Source organism: Triticum aestivum, chromosome 7D (assembly GCF_018294505.1).
Source record: "Triticum aestivum cultivar Chinese Spring chromosome 7D, IWGSC CS RefSeq v2.1, whole genome shotgun sequence".
NCBI classification, from domain to species: Eukaryota; Viridiplantae; Streptophyta; class Magnoliopsida; order Poales; family Poaceae; genus Triticum; species Triticum aestivum.
Window position 1 is genome coordinate 9047820 of NC_057814.1, and position 16953 is coordinate 9064772.

General features: G+C 44.6%; 1 pseudogene; it reads right to left on the reverse strand.

Moving 5' to 3' along the window:
* Positions 1–939: 939 nt before the first annotated feature.
* LOC123170592 (36.4 kDa proline-rich protein-like) lies at positions 940–16377 on the reverse strand (annotated as a pseudogene).
* Between the last annotated feature and the right edge of the window lie 576 nt (positions 16378–16953).

Sequence of the window (16953 nt, forward strand, 5' to 3'; positions counted from 1 at the left end):
AATGCATGGTTTCTTGTTGGGATGGTTATAGCCTTTCTAAGATTGTGCTTTCAGATATATTTTTGTGTTCCCATCTGAAATCATGGAGTTCCTCATTTACTGATGTTCTATATTGTGCTTGCTGAGTATTTTTGTACTCACTCTTGCATACATATGGATTTCCTGTACTAAAGGACACGGGTAGAAAACAGGGCTTTGGTCACAGCCCAATATACACATTAGTCCCGGTTGCACTACGAACCGGGACTAATGTGTTCGAGCGGCTAAAGGCATTAGTCCCGGTTCAAATGAGACCTTTAGTCCCGGTTTGAGACACGAACCGGGACTAAAGGCATCGCACCCTTTAGTCCCGGTTCGTGTCTCAAACCGGGACTAAAGGGGTTCGTGTCTCAAACTCTACCCCCTGTGTATCGCCATTTCAGTAAAAAAAAAAGAAAATGATAAAAACTTCAAAAAAATAAAATCCTTCGAGATGTAGTTATATTACTACATCTACTAGTTAGGAAAATTTAAAAACTTAAATTTGGACATGTTTTTCAAAAAAGTGTTATGAAAAAGTAAAACGGCTATAACTTTTGCATACGACGTTGGAAAAAAATGTATAATATATCAAAATGTTCAGCACAAAAATCCGCATCCTGTAAAGTGTATGGTTCAACAAGTATCTTGGTATGGGTTACAAGTGGATGTGAAAACTTCTTTTACACAGTACGAACATTTTATTCATAGTTCTTCAAAAAGAAAACACACACTACAAAACCGATGGAAGACCACAATTGGTAACATGTTATACGATTACTATTATATACGCTGTTACACAAACACAATGTATGCATGCTCCACAGCTCCCTGTCACAAGTAGCGAGTCAGAGCTGCAAATCCATGTACATATAGATTATTACACTTCGATATGCAAGAGAATTTAATGCATGTATCGCATTCATATGCAGGTGATACTGATAGTACATATAGTAATCGATGGAGCTTAATTAGGGCAGCGGAAGTCTTTCGGCACTCTCTTGCCGCACTGGTTGACGAGCACCTCGATGGCGATGGGCAGCAAGAGGTTGATGTTGAGGGCCTTGACCTTAATGGTGGTGCAAATGCAGAGAGCAGCGTCGAGGTCGGCAACGCCAGACAGCAGCGGGCAGCATGTATTGCTGGCGCTACTGCCGTTCACCGCGTGCAACAGCCCATTGAACACGTCCACGCACGCAAGCAGCTTTAGTTTGTCCACGGGGCACTTACCGGTCGATGTAGGCGGCACTGGGGCCGTGGCTGGGGGTGGCATCGGAGTCACAGGGGTGGGGGCTGGCGGCATCACGGGGGTCGCTGTTGGGGCCACCGGGATTGGCGTTGGAGAAACGGGGGTCGGTGCTGGCATCGGAGTCACAGGGGTCGGTGTTGGCGGCATCATAGGAGTCGGTGTTGGGGCCACCGGGGTTGGCGTTGGAGAAATGGGGGTCGGTGCTGGCATCGGAGTCACCGATGTTGGTGTTGGCGGCATCACAGGGGCCGGTGTTGGGGTTCACCGGGGTTGGCGTTGGAGAGACAGGGGTTGGTGCTGGCGTCGGAACAACATGGGTCGGTGTTGGGGCCACCGGACTTGGCGGTGGAGAGACAGGGGTCGATTCCGGCGTCGGTGTTAGCGGCATCACAGGGGTAGGTGTTGGGGCCACACCGGGTTTGGCGTTGGACAAACAGGGGTCGGTGCCGGCGTTGGTGTCACAGGCGTCTGTGTTGGCGGCATCACGGGTGTAGATGTTGGGGCCACCGGTGTTGGTGTTGGAGAGAGAGGAGCTGGTACCGGCGTCGGAGTTATAGGCGTTGGTATTGGAGGCATCATAGGGGTCGGTGCCGCTGTTGGAGTTAAAGAGGTCGGTATGGGCGTGGGTGCCGTAGTGTTTGTAGGTGGAGGGATGAAGACAGTCGGGGTCGGTGCCGGCGTCGGAATCACCGGGGTGAGTGTGGGTGTGGATGAGGGCATGGGAGTTTGTGAAGGTGGAGGGCAGGGTATGGACGATGGTGAAGACTTGTTCTTACACGGTGGAGACTGGGAAGGCTTTGTGGGCGGGCATGATCGGCACGACGCGGACTGCGCGAGATGCACGGCTAAAGAGAGCTTAAGGTATCGGTGTTGGAATAGCTTTCTTGCTCTTGAGTAACAGAATGCCTCGGTATGGGCGTGCTTATATAGGCGTTCCTTGTACTGTCTTTTATTTTTCAATTGAAATGGTTTACTTTCTTTGTCGACCTGACCAAGTGTGGAGCCCACTTCCCCCGTGACGATCTTTCCAGGATTGCTGGAACTCTCCCACTTGCACACGTCTGCATCAAATTGACACACCTCATCGTCCACGCTCAGGGACCAGCGCTCCACTAGTCTATCTATCTTCTATTCTATACCTAATATGTATAACTACTACTCCCTCCGTGCCAAAATAAACGTCTCAATTTTGTACTAACTTTAGTGCAAAATTATACTAGTGTTGAAACACTTGTTTTGAGAAGGAGGGAGTAATAAAGTAATAATCTTCTTCCTCTCTGGCTGGTCATGATCATCTTCTTCCTCTCTGTCTCTCTCTCATGGTTGAAGGTGGGGCTCGCCGGGGTGAGGTGCCTGCGACTCCGACCTGCTCCTACCTCTCTTCTCTTTCTCTCTCCAACTCTCCCCCTCTCCCCCTCTCTCTCTTCCTCGTAATCTTCCTCTATTATGCACTATAGGGTTAATTCAGGAGGGAGCCTCCCCTAGACGATACCTGGGACCCCGATCGCCGCCACAACCACCTGTCTTCATTTTCTAAATTCGGCCTCTCCGAGCAACCGTACAACACCCCGACCGCCATGTCGTCTTCGCTATGACCATGCGAGCCTACTTCCCTCTTTCCCTGCTCGATTTCGTGCCCGGACCCCCCTGCTCGAAGCCGCCGCCATGATCAAGCTCGACAGAATCGGTTGTGCGGCGGCCCGCCTACGTCTGCCGCGCCAGTCACACTAGCGTGCGTCGTCTAGCTACCCCGCACCTCGCGCCCTCCGACTGCGGTCATTCGGCCACCTACGGTGAGCTACCGGCGAGCACATGAACTCAAGACCAGGCTTGTGTTCCAGGTGTGGACCGGTGTTGACCTTGACTGTGGGCCCATGGCCCACATGTCAGGAAGAGAGAGGGTCTGAGAGAGAAGGTTTTATTTTTACTTTTATAATTTTTGTTTGGACCACTTGTAAGTGTGTGAGAGAGGGGTGAGAGAGAGTCTTTTTTCCTTTTTCTAGTTTGGCCCCATAAGTAAGTGAGTGAGAGAGGGGGTGAGAGAAAGAGTTTTTATTTTATTTTTCAGAGTGGGTCCCGCATGTGAATGACGTAAGGAGACAGGGGCAATGATGTCCATAAAACGTCTAGTACACGCTCAACGAGCTTTGGTCAGACAGAAACGACACAAAAGGGCATTTATATAAGGGGAACTAACGACAGAGGGGAAAATTTGACTAGGCATCGAAATTAGGTGCAAATCTGAGTAGTGGATTCGAGTTAGGGGCACAAATGTAAATGTCCATATCTTTTAAACCGTAACTCCAATTTTAACATGTTATATGTGGAATTTGATTAGAAAAATGTGTGGAATATGATTATGATGTTATTTTACATGTCTACTATTTTTAAATGCTATTTATGGTGCAACCTTATTCAATACAGCACAATTCGTCTTCATTTTGGACGCGGATCCGTATTACAAGTTAACATGCGGCACGCAATGTTATGTGATGTTTGGCAAGGAGTGAGCTAGGTAAATGATTATAGTGAGTCTATTATAATCCATCGTCTTGTTGTATTTGCACCGGGTTCTCACTTTGTACATATACCATGATCTAACAACCTACGTATGTAACTTTTCTTGGTGAAATCCACGTGCGTACTTACCAATGGACTGAACATTTGTTTTTTAGTGAATACACACACAATTTTTTAACAGGATGTACATACACTTAAAAAATTCATGAACATCGGAAGTGAATGAATGTTTATTTTGAAAATATCCAAACAATTCTTGTGATAGTCATAAACTTTAATATTGGAACCGATAAGTATGATATTAATTTGTGTTTCATCTGCTGCATGTCACGGTGACACATAATTTATAGATCTGGCCTCCTCAGTGTTGAATTGCACCACCCAGATGTTGCATGTTTGTGGTCGTAGGGTGCACGGTATCAATATGACGAGTCAGAATAAAAATTGAATTGAAATGAAAATAGTTGCTCAGCTAAAAAATATTTACTCTCCGGTTTGCAACGCACAGAAACCATGCATTAGTAAGAACTTTCTCTTGTATTGAGCATTCCGGGATATCCACACAATGCTTTGTACCACCTACACTTTCGGATTGAACAAGTGTCGCGTCCACAACGACCTAGCTCAATCTCACCAGATTAATCACAGCATGCCTTAAACCACAGACACTTTGTATTAGACATGTGTGACATCCTCACCGTCCTGGCTTTCAGAAATAAATATCCCGTGGAACATCCGAGCATCGATATAAAAATCACATTGATCATCCGTAACTCCGAGTGAACCCGAATGCGCACAAGGATACGAAATCAGACAATAACAAATAACAATGAATGCACAAAAAATTGTCAACCCTACAAAACAGGGGTTCGTCACGCACTTGCCTCGACTCAGCTATTAGACCGTAGAATTGTCTCGACTCTTGAAACTCTCAAACCCATTCGTAGAAAATGATTTAGAAGGCTAATTAAAATACTAATCACTTAACATAGTGTGTATGCCTAACCATGTACTGGCATCTTTCATTTACTTGTAAACATGGATCCATCAGTCCTTTTCTCAGAGTCCAGTTTATGTACATAACATGCCAAAAGAATTTCCAACCTACAGCTACCTAATTCTATTCTTATAGGCAGTTTGGAAGATTGATGCTTCTCCAACAAGGACATCTGCAATATCCATGGCACAAACATCATCCCGAATGGTCCGAATAATTGTCCCAGTTAGATAAGAATCAATCTGCCCAACTGCCTATACGAATAGAATTAGGCATCTGTAGGTTGGAAATTATTTTGGCCTCTTATGTACATAAAGAGATAGAGACTGATGGATCCATGTTTACAAGTATATGAAAGATGCCAATACATGGTTAGGCATGAACACTGTTGTAAGTGATTAGTATTCGAAATAGCCTTCTTAATTATTTTTAACGAACAGGTTCGAGAGCTTCAAGAGTCGAGGACAATTCTGCTGTCTAATAGTTGATTTGAGGCAGGTGCATGACGAACACCCGTTCTGTATGGTTAAACATTTTGTGTGCATTCATTTTTATTTTTTATTGTCTGATTTCGTATCCTGGCGCCCATTTGGGTTCACGCGGAGTTACTGATGATCAATGTGATTTTTATATGGATGCTCGGATGTTCCACTAGATATTTATTTCTGAAAGCCTGGACGGTGAGGACGTCACACATGTCCAATCCGGAGTGTCGGTGGTATAAGGCATGGTGTGGATAATCTGGTGGGCTTGAGCTAGGTCGGTGAGGATGCCATGCGTGTTCAATCTGAAAGTGTCGGTGGTATAAAGCATTGTGTGGACATTCCAGAATGCTCACCACAAGAGAAAGTTCTTACAAATGCTTGGTTTCTTGTTCGGATGGTTATAGCCTTTCTAAGATTGTGCTTTTAGATATATTTTTGTGTTCCCATCTGAAATCATGGAGTTCCTCATTTACTGATGTTCTATATTGTGCTTGCTGAGTATTACTGTACTCGCTCTCGCATACATATGGATTTCCGGTTGAAGGAAATATGCCCTATAGGCAATAATAAAGTTATTATTTATTTCCTTATTTCATGATAAATGTTTATTATTCATGCTAGAATTGTATTAACCGGAAACATAATACATGTGTGAATACATAGACAAACAGAGTGTCACTAGTATGCCTCTACTTGACTAGCTCGTTAATCGAAGATGGTTGAGTTTCCTAGCCATGGACATGAGTTGTCATTTGATTAACGGGGTCACATCATTAGGAGAATGATGTGATTGACTTGACCCATTCCGTTAGCTTAGCACTTGATCGTTTAGTATGTTGTTATTGCTTTCTTCATGACTTATACATGTTCCTATGACTATGAGATTATGCAACTCCCGTTTACCGGAGGAACACTTTATGTGCTATCGAACGTCACAACGTAACCGGGTGATTATAAAGGTGCTCTACAGGTGTCTCCGGAGGTACTTGTTGGGTTGGCGTATTTCGAGATTAGGATTTGTCACTCCGATTGTCGGAGAGGTATCTCTGGGCCCACTCGGTAATGCACATCACTATAAGCCCTACAAGCATTGTAACTAATGAGTTAGTTACGGGATGATGTATTACCGAACGAGTAAAGAGACTTGCCAGTAACGAGATTGAACTAGGTATTGAGATACCGACGATCGAATCTCGGGCAAGTAACATACCGATGACAAAGGGAACAACGTATGTTGTTATACGGTTTGACCGATAAAGATCTTCATAGAATATGTGGGAGCCAATATGAGCATCCAGGTTCCGCTATTGGTTATTGGACGGAGACGTGTCTCAGTCATGTCTACATAGTTCTCGAACCCGTAGGGTCCGCACGCTTAATGTTTCGGTGACGATTGTATTATGAGTTTATGTGATTTGATGTACCAAAGATAGTTCGGATTCCCGGTTGAGATCGGGGACATAAAGATCGATATATTGGACGACTATATTCGGACATCGGAAAGGTTCCGAGTGATTCGGGTATTTTCGGAGTAACGGGGAGTTACGGGAATTCACCGGGAGAAGTATTAGGCCTTATTGGGCCATACGGGAATAGAGCAGAGAGGCCAAAAGGAAGGAGGCGCGCCCCCCCCCCTCTGGTCCGAATTGGACAAGGGGTGCACCCCCCTTTTCCTTCTCCCTCTCCCCCTCTTTCCTTCTCTCCTACTCCGGAAAGGAAAGGGGAATCCTACTAGGACTTGGGAGTTCTAGTAGGACTCCCCACACTTGGCGCGCCCCCTCTAGGGCCGGCCTCTCCCTCCCTCCTTTATATACGGGGGCAGGGGGGCACCTCTAGACACAACAATTGATCTCAAGATCTCTTAGCCGTGTGCGGTGCCCCCTCCACCATAATCCACCTTGATCATACCGTAGCGGTGCTTAGGCGAAGCCCTGCGTCGGTAGCATCATCATCACCGTCATCACGCCGTCGTGCTGACGGAACTCTCCCTCGAAGCTCTGCTGGATCAGAATTCGTGGGACGTCATCGAGCTGAACGTGTGCTGAACTCGGAGGTGCCGTGCGTTCGGTACTTGGATCGGTCGATCGTGAAGACGTACGACTACATCAACCGCGTTGTGCTAACGCTTCCGCTTTCGGTCTACGAGGGTACGTGGACACACTCTCCCCTCTCGTTGCTATGCATCACCATGATCTTGCGTGTGCGTAGGATTTTTTTGAAATTACTACGTTCCCCAACAGTGGCATCCGAGCCTGGTTTTATGCGTAGATGTTATATGCACGAGTAGAACACAAGTGAGTTGTGGGCGATACAAGTCATACTGCTTACCAGCATGTCATACTTTGGTTCGGCGGTATTGTTGGATGAAGCGGCCCGAACCGACATTACGCGTACGCTTACGCGAGACTGGTTCTACTGACGTGCTTTGCACACAAGTGGCTGGCGGGTGTCAGTTTCTCCAACTTTAGTTGAACCGAGTGTGGCTACGCCCGGTCCTTGAGAAGGTTAAAACATCACTAACTTGACGAACTATCGTTGTGGTTTTGATGCGTAGGTAAGAAGGGTTCTTGCTCAGCCCGTAGCAGCCACCTAAAACTTGCAACAACAAAGTAGAGGACGTCTAACTTGTTTTTGCAGGGCATGTTGTGATGTGATATGGTCAAGACATGATGCTATATTTTATTGTATGAGACGATCATGTTTTGTAACCGAGTTATCGGCAACTGGCAGGAGCCATATGGTTGTCGCTTTATTGTATGCAATGCAATCGCCCTGTAATGCTTTACTTTATCACTAAGCGGTAGCGATAGTCGTAGAAGCAATAGTTGGTGAGACGACAACGATGCTACGATGGAGATCAAGGTGTCGCGCCGGTGACGATGGTGATCATGACGGTGTTTCGGAGATGGAGATCACAAGCACAAGACGATGATGGCCATATCATATCACTTATATTGATTGCATGTGATGTTTATCTTTTATGCATCTTATTTTCTTAGATCGACGGTAGCATTATAAGATGATCTCTCACTAAATTTCAAGGTATAAGTGTTCTCCCAGAGTATGCACCGTTGCGAAAGTTCTTCGTGCTGAGACACCACGTGATGATCGGGTGTGATAGGCTCTACGTTCAAATACAACGGGTGCAAAACAGTTGCACACGCGGAATACTCAGGTTAAGCTTGACGAGCCTAGCATATGCAGATATGGCCTCGGAACACTGAGACCGAAAGGTTGAGCGTGAATCATATAGTAGATATGATCAACATAGTGATGTTCACCATTGAAACTACTCCATCTCACGTGATGATCGGACATGGTTTAGTTGATATGGATCACGTGATCACTTAGAGGATTAGAGGGATGTCTATCTAAGTGGGAGTTCTTAAGTAATATGATTAATTGAACTTTAATTTATCATGAACTTAGTCCTGGTAGTATTAGCATGTCTATGTTGTAGATCAATAGCTCGCGTTTAGCTCCCCTGTTTTATTTTTGATATGTTCCTAGAGAAAACTAAGTTGAAAGATGATAGTAGCAATGATGCGGACTGGGTCCGTGATCTGAGGTTTATCCTCATTGCTGCACAGAAGAATTATGTCCTTGATGCACCGCTAGGTGATAGACCTATTGCAGGAGTAGATGCAAACGTTATGAACGTTTGGCTAGCTCAATATGATGACTACTTAATAGTTTAGTGCACCATGCTTAACGGCTTAGAATCGGGACTTCAAAGACGTTTTGAACGTCATGGACCATATGAGATGATCTGGGAGTTGAAGTTAATATTTCAAGCAAATACCCAAGTTGAGAGATATGAAGTCTCCAACAAGTTCTATAGCTAAAAGACGAAGGAGAATAGCTCAGGCAATGAGCATGTGCTCAGATTGTTTGGGTACTACAATCGCTTGAATCAAGTGGGAGTTAATCTTCCAGATAAAATAGTGATTGACAGAATTCTCTAGTCACCATCACCAAGTTAGTAGAACTTCGTGACGAACTATAGTATGCAAGGGATGACAAAACGATTCCCGAGCTTTTCATGATGATGAAATCGATGAAGGTAGAAATCAAGAAAGAGCATCAAGTGTTGATGATTAACAAGACCACTAGTTTCAAGAAAAGGGCAAAGGGAAAGAAAGGTAACTTCATGTAGAATAGCAAGCAAGTTGTCACTTCCGTGAAGAAGCCCAAAGCTAGACTAAAGCCTGAAACTGAGTGCTTCTACTCCAAAGGAAATGGTCACTGGAAGCGGAAATGCCCTGAATATTTGGTGGATAAGAAGGATGGCAAAGTAAACAAGGGTATATTTGATATACAGGTTATTGTTGTGTACCTTACTAGTGTTTATAGTAGCCCCTGGGTATTCGATACTTGTTCGGTTGCTAAATATTAGTAACTCGAAACAGGAGTTACAGAATAAACAGAGACTAGTTGAGGGTGAAGTGACGATGTGTGTTGAAAGTGGTTCCAAGATTGATATCATCATCATCGCGCCCTCCCTATACTTTCGGGATTAGTGTTAAACCTAAATAAATGTTATTTGGCGTTTGCGTTGAGCATGAATATGATTTGATCATGTTTATTGCGATACGGTTTCATTTTAAGTCAGAGAATAATTGTTGTTCTGTTTACATGAATAAAACCTTCGATGGTCATACACCCAATGAAAATAGTTTGTTGGATCACGATCGTAGTGATACACATATTCATAATATTGAAGCCAAAAGATGCAAAGTTAATATTGATAGTGCAACTTATTTGTGGAACTGCCGTTTAGGTCATATTGATGTAAAGCGCGTGAAGAAACTCCATGCTGATGGAATTTTGGAATCACTTGATGCTTGCGAACCATGCCTTATGGGCATGATGACTAAGACTCCGTTCTGCGGAACAATGGAGCGAGCAACTGACTTATTGGAAATAATACATACTGATGTATGCGATCCGATGAGTGTTGAGGCTCGCGGCGGGTATCGTTATTTTCTTACCTTCATAGATGATTTAAGAAGATATGGGTATATCTACTTGATGAAACATAAGTCTGAAACATTTGAAAAGTTCAAAGAGTTTCAGAGTGAAGTGGAAAATCATCGTGACAAGAAAATAAAGTTTCTACGATCTAATCGCGGAGACGAATATTTGAGTTACGAGTTTGGTCTTCAATTAAAACAATGTGGAATAGTTTCACAAATTCGTGCCACCTAGAACACCACAGCATAATGGTGTGTCCGAACGTCATAACCGTACTTTATTGGATATAGTGCAATCTATGATGTTTCTTACCGATTTACCACTATAGTTTTGGGGTTATGCATTAGAGACAGTTGCATTCACGTTAAAAAGGGCAACATCTAAATCCGTTGAGACGACACCGTATGAACTGCGGTTTGGCAAGAAACCAAAGTTGTCGTTTCTTAAAGTTTGCGGTTGCGATGCTTATAAGAAAAAGTTTCATCCTGATAAGCTCGAACCCAAATCGGAGAAGTGCCTCTTCATAGGATACCTAAAATGAAAATGTTGGGTACACCTTCTATCACAGATCCGAAGGCAAGACATTCGTTGCTAAGAATGGATCCTTTCTAGAGAAGGAGTTTCTCTCGAAAGAAGTGAGTGGGAGGAAAGTAGAACTTGATGAGGTAACTGTACCTGCTCCCTTATTGGAAAGTAGTTCATCACAAAAACCGGTTCCTGTGACACCTACACCAATTAGTAAGGAAGCTAATGATGATGATCATGAAACTTCAGATCAAATTACTACCGAACCTCGTAGGTCACCCAGAGTAAGATCCGCACCAGAGTGGTACGGTAATCATGTTCTGGAGGTCATGTTACTTGACCATGACGAACCTACGAACTATGAGGAAGCGACGATGAGTCCAGATTCCGCAAAATGGCTTGAGGCCATGAAATCTGAGATGGGATCCATGTATGAGAACAAAGTATGGACTTTGTTTGACTTGCCCAATGATCGGCGAGCCATTGAGATTAAATGGATCTTCAAGAGGAAGATGGACGCTGATAGTAGTGTTGCTATCTACAAAGCTAGAATTGTCGCAAAAGGTTTTCGACAAGTTCAAGGTGTTGACTACGATGAGAGTATCTCACTCGTATCTATGCTTAAGTCTGTCCAAATCATGTTAGCAATTTCCGCATTTTATGAAATCTGGCAAATGGATAAACAAAACCGCATTCCTTAATGGATTTATTAAAGAAAGAGTTGTATATGATGCAACCAGAAGGTTTTGTCAATCCTAAAGGTGCTAACAAAATATGCAAGCTCCAGCGATCCATCTATGGACTGGTGCAAGCATCTCGGAGTTGGAATATACGCTTTGATAAGTTGATCAAAGCATATATAGTTTTATATAGACTTGCGGTGAAGCCTGTATTTACAAGAAAGTGAGTGGGAGCACTACAACATTTCTGATAAGTATATGTGAATGACATATTGTTGATCGGAAATAATGTAGAATTATTCTGTAAAGCATAAAGGAGTGTTTGAAAGGAGTTTTTCAAAGAAAGACCTCGGTGAAGCTGCTTACATATTGAGCATCAAGATCTATAGAGATAGATCAAGACGCTTGATAAGTTTTTTCAATGATACATACCTTGACAAGATTTTGAAGTAGTTCAAAATGGAACAGTCAAATAAAGAGTTCTTGCCTGTGTTACAAAGTTTGAAATTGAGTAAGACTCAAAGCCCGACAAGGGCAGAAGATAGAAAGAGAATGAAAGTCATTCCCTATGCCTCAGCCAGGTTCTATAAAGTATGCCATGCTGTGTACTAGATCTATTGTATACCCTACACTGATTTTGGCAAGGGAGTACAATAGTGATCTAGGACTAGATCACTGGACAGTGGTCAAAATTATCCTTAGTGGAATAAGGATATGTTTCTCGATTATGGAGGTGACAAAAGGTTTGTCGTAAAGAGTTGCGTAGATGCAAGCTTTGACACCGATCTGGATGAATCTAAGTCTCGATCTAGATACATATTGAAAGTGGGAGCAATTAGCTAGAGTAGCTCCGCGCAGAGCATTGTTGACATAGAATTTGCAAAATACATATGGATCTGAATATGGCAGACCCGTTGACTAAACTTCTCTCACAAGCAAAACATGATCACACCTTAGTACTCTTTGGGTGTTAATCACATAGCGATGTGAACTAGATTATTGACTCTAGTAAACCCTTTGAGTGTTGGTCACATGACGATGTGAACTATGGGTGTTCATCACATGGTGATGTAAACTATTGATGTTAAATCACATGGCGATGTGATCTAGATTATTGACTCTAGTGCAAGTGGGAGACTGAAGGAAATATGCCCTAGAGGCAATAATAAAGTTATTATTTATTTCCTTATTTCATGATAAATGTTTATTATTCATGCTAGAATTGTATTAACCGGAAACATAATACATGTGTGAATACATAGAGAAACAGAGTGTCACTAGTATGCCTCTACTTGACTAGCTCGTTAATCAAAGATGGTTGAGTTTCCTAGCCATGGACATGAGTTGTCAATTTATTAACGGGATCACATCATTAGGAGAATGATGTGATTGACTTGACCCATTCCGTTAGCTTAGCACTTGATCGTTTAGTATGTTGCTATTGCTTTCTTCATGACTTATACATGTTCCTATGACTATGAGATTATGCAACTCCCTTTTACCAGAGGAACACTTTGTGTGCTACCAAACGTCACAACGTAACTGGGTGATTATAAAGGTGCTCTACAGGTGTCTCCGAAGGTATTTGTTGGGTTGGTGTATTTCGAGATGAGGATTTGTCACTCCGATTGTCGGAGAGGTACCTTTGGGCCCACTCGGTAATGCACATCACTATAAGCCTTGCAAGCATTGTAACTAATATGTTGTTACGGGATGATGTATTATGGAACGAGTAAAGAGATTTGCCAGTAACGAGATTGAACTAGGTATTGAGATACCGACGATCGAATCTCGGGCAAGTAACACACCGATGACAAAGGGAACAACGTATGTTATTATGCGGTTTGACCGATAAAGTTCTTCGTAGAATATGTGGGAGCCAATATGAGCATCCAGGTTCCGCTATTGGTTATTGCCTGGAGACGTGTCTCGGTCATGTCTACATAGTTCTCAAACCCGTAGGGTCCGCACGCTTAAAGTTTCGGTGACGATTGTATTATGAGTTTATGTGATTTGATGTACCGAAGGTAGTTCGGAGTCCCGGATGAGATCGGGGACATGACGAGGAGTCTGGAAATGGACGAGACGTAAAGATCGATATATTGGACGACTATATTGGGACATCGGAAAGGTTCTGAGTGATTCGGGTATTTTCGGAGTAGCGGGGAGTTACGGGAATTCACCGGGAGAAGTATTGGGCCTTAATGGGCCATACGGGAATAGAGGAGAGAGGCCAATAGAAAGGAGGCGCGCGCCCCCCTCTGGTCCGAATTGGACAAGGGGTGCAGCCCCGTTTTCCTTCTCCCTCTCCCCCTCTTTCCTTCTCTCCTACTCCGGAAAGGAAAGGGGAATCCTACTAGGACTTGTGAGTCCAAGTAGGACTCCCCACACTTGGCACGCCCCCTCTAGGGCCGGCCTCTCCCTCCCTCCTTTATATACGGGGGCAGGGGGCACCTCTAGACACAACAATTGATCTCAAGCTCTCTTAGCCGTGTGCGGTGCCCCCTCCACCATAATCCACCTCGATCATACCGTGGCGGTGCTTAGGCGAAGCCCTGCGTCGGTAGCATCATCATCAGCGTCATCACGCCGTCGTGCTGACAGAACTCTCCCTCGAAGCTCTGCTGGATCGGAATTCGTGGGACGTCATCGAGCTGAACGTGTGCTGAACTCGGAGGTGCCGTGCGTTCGGTACTTGGATCGGTCGATCGTGAAGACGTACGACTACATCAACCGCGTTGTGCTAACGCTTCCGCTTTTGGTCTACGTGGGTACGTGGAGACACTCTCCCCTCTCGTTGCTATGCATCACCACGATCTTGCGTGTGCTTAGGAATTTTTTTGAAATTACTACGTTCCCCAACACCAGTACTAAAGGACGCTAGTAGAAAACAGGGCTTTGGTCATAGCTCAATATACACATTAGTCCTGGTTGCACTACGAACCGGGACTAATGTGAGCATTAGTCCTGGTTCGAGCGGCTAAAGGCATTAGTCCTGGTTCAAATGAGACCGTTAGTCCCGGTTTGAGACACGAACCGGGACTAAAGGGCATCGCACCCTTTATTCCGGGTTCGTGTCTCAAACCGGGACTAAAGGGGTTCGTGTCTCAAACTCAAAAAAAAAGAAAATGATAAAGACTTCAAAAAATAAAATCCTTCGAGATGTACTTATATTACTACATATACTAGTTAGGAAAATTTAAAAACTTAAATTTGGACATGTTTTGCAAAAAAGTGTTATGAAAAAGTAAAACGGCTATAACTTTTGTATATGATGTCAAAAAAACGTATAATATATCAAGATGTTCAGCACGAAAATCCGCATCCTGTAAAGCGTATGGTTCAACAAGTATCTTGGTATGGGTTACAAGTGGATGTGAAAACTTCTTTTACACAGTACGAACATTTTATTCATAGTTCTTCAAAAAGAAAACACACACTACAAAACCGATGGAAGACCGCAATTGGTAACATGTTATACGGTTACTATATGATACGCTGTTAAACAAACACAATGTATGCATGCTCCACAGCTCCCTGTCACAAGTAGCGAGTCAGAGCTGCAAATCCATGTACATATAGATTATTACACTTCGATATGTCACCTGTGTGACCACACAAGAGAATTTAATGCATGTATCGCATTCATATGCAGGTGATACTGATAGTACATATAGTAATCTATGGAGCTTAATTAGGGCAGCGGAAGTCTTTCGGCACTCTCTTGCCGCACTGGTTGACGAGCACCTCGATGGCGATGGGCAGCATGAGGTTGATGTTGAGGGCCTTGACTTGATGGTGGTGCAAAGGCAGAGAGCAGCGTCGAGGTTGGCCACACCGGACAGCAGCGGGTGAGGGACTCCTGGACTAAGGGGTCCTCGGGTGTCCGGCCTGTTTCTCATTGGGCCGGACTGATTGGCTATGAAGACATGAAGACCGAAGATTATACCCGTGTCCGGATTGGACTCTCCTTGGCGTGGAAGGCAAGCTAGGCGATCGACTATGAAGATTCCCTCTCATGTAACCGACCTCATGTAACCCTAGATCTCTCCGGTGTCTATATAAACCGGAGAGCATAGTCCGGATAGGACAGATTCATTACCATATACTCATAGGCTAGACTTCTAGGGTTTAGCCATTACGATCTCGTGGTAGATCAACTCTTGTAACACTCATATTCATCAAGATCAATCAAGCAGAAGTAGGGTATTACCTCCATATAGAGGGCCCGAACCTAGGTAAACATTGTGTCCCCCGTCTCCTGTTACCATCAATCCTAGACGCACAGTTCGGGACCCCCTACCCAAGATCCGCCGGTTTTGACACCGACATTGGTGCTTTCATTGAGAGTTCCACTGTGCCGTCGACGAAAGGATTCGATGGCCCCTTCGATCGTCGGTAATGACTCCGTCCAGGGAGAAACTTTTCCCCCGGACAAATCTTTGTGTTCGGCGGCTTCGTACTGCGGGCCAACTCTCTTGGCCATCTGGAGCAGGACGATAGCTACACCCCTGGCCATCAGGTCAGATTTGGAAGCTTGAACTACGTCGCGGATATCCGTGGAGACTCGATCTTCGATGGATTTGAGACCGCGGCGATCGCTCCCCTTCTCTCCGATGAACATGACTTAAATCAACCAACGATCTCCACCAACTCTTCTTCCGCTGTGTTTCGACTCGGTACGGAACAGATCAAACCTTGTATGCAGTCTCCATAGTGGTCCTGGGCGTGCTCGCTACACCGAAAATTTTCGTTTTCTGTCACGCTCCCCAACACAAGGTTCTCCCCCACACAAAATTTGAAGAATTCGGATACCGAATGCATGTTGCGTCACGTCCGGCCTACGTTTTAGGGCTTTTCCACCCGGGAACCCCTAGAAAAAGAATAGAACGTCTGAAACTAACGAAACTTGGCATGCATGATGTCCATGGTAATGCCAATGTGAGGAAAAAATTTGGGTGCGTTCGGAGGAGCTAAAAAAATTGGTTCGAGACTTTCCTTCCAGCCTACCCAAACGTACAAGGTTGTACACGGTGTGTTTGGTTGCAAGCATGATATGACACCAAATTTTGCCAGCGGTTGGGCATGCCCAAGTTTGTCCGTCATGCAAAATTTGAATGAATTTGGACACCGAACAAACATTGCGTCTCGTCGGGCCTATGTTTTCGAGTTTTTTCACCGGAAAACCCTAGAAAAAGCATAGAATGTGAGAAACCAACAAAACTTGGTGCGCATGCTGGCCATGGTGATGCCAACGTGTGGAAACAATTTGGGCGCGTTCGAAGGAGGTGAAAAGAAAAGTGGTTCGAGACTTGCCCTTCCGGTCTACCTGAATGTACCAGATAATGAAAAATATTCTCCCTCTTGGACGGCAGCCTTTCCCTCTCACGACCGCGTCGCCCCCGCGGGCGACCGGTCGCGCCTCGAGCACCTCCTCCCCGAGCTCTCCCCCTCCCCTCTCTCCTTGCCGCCGTCGCTGGCGTCCGGCGCCGGGCCTGGCCCGGG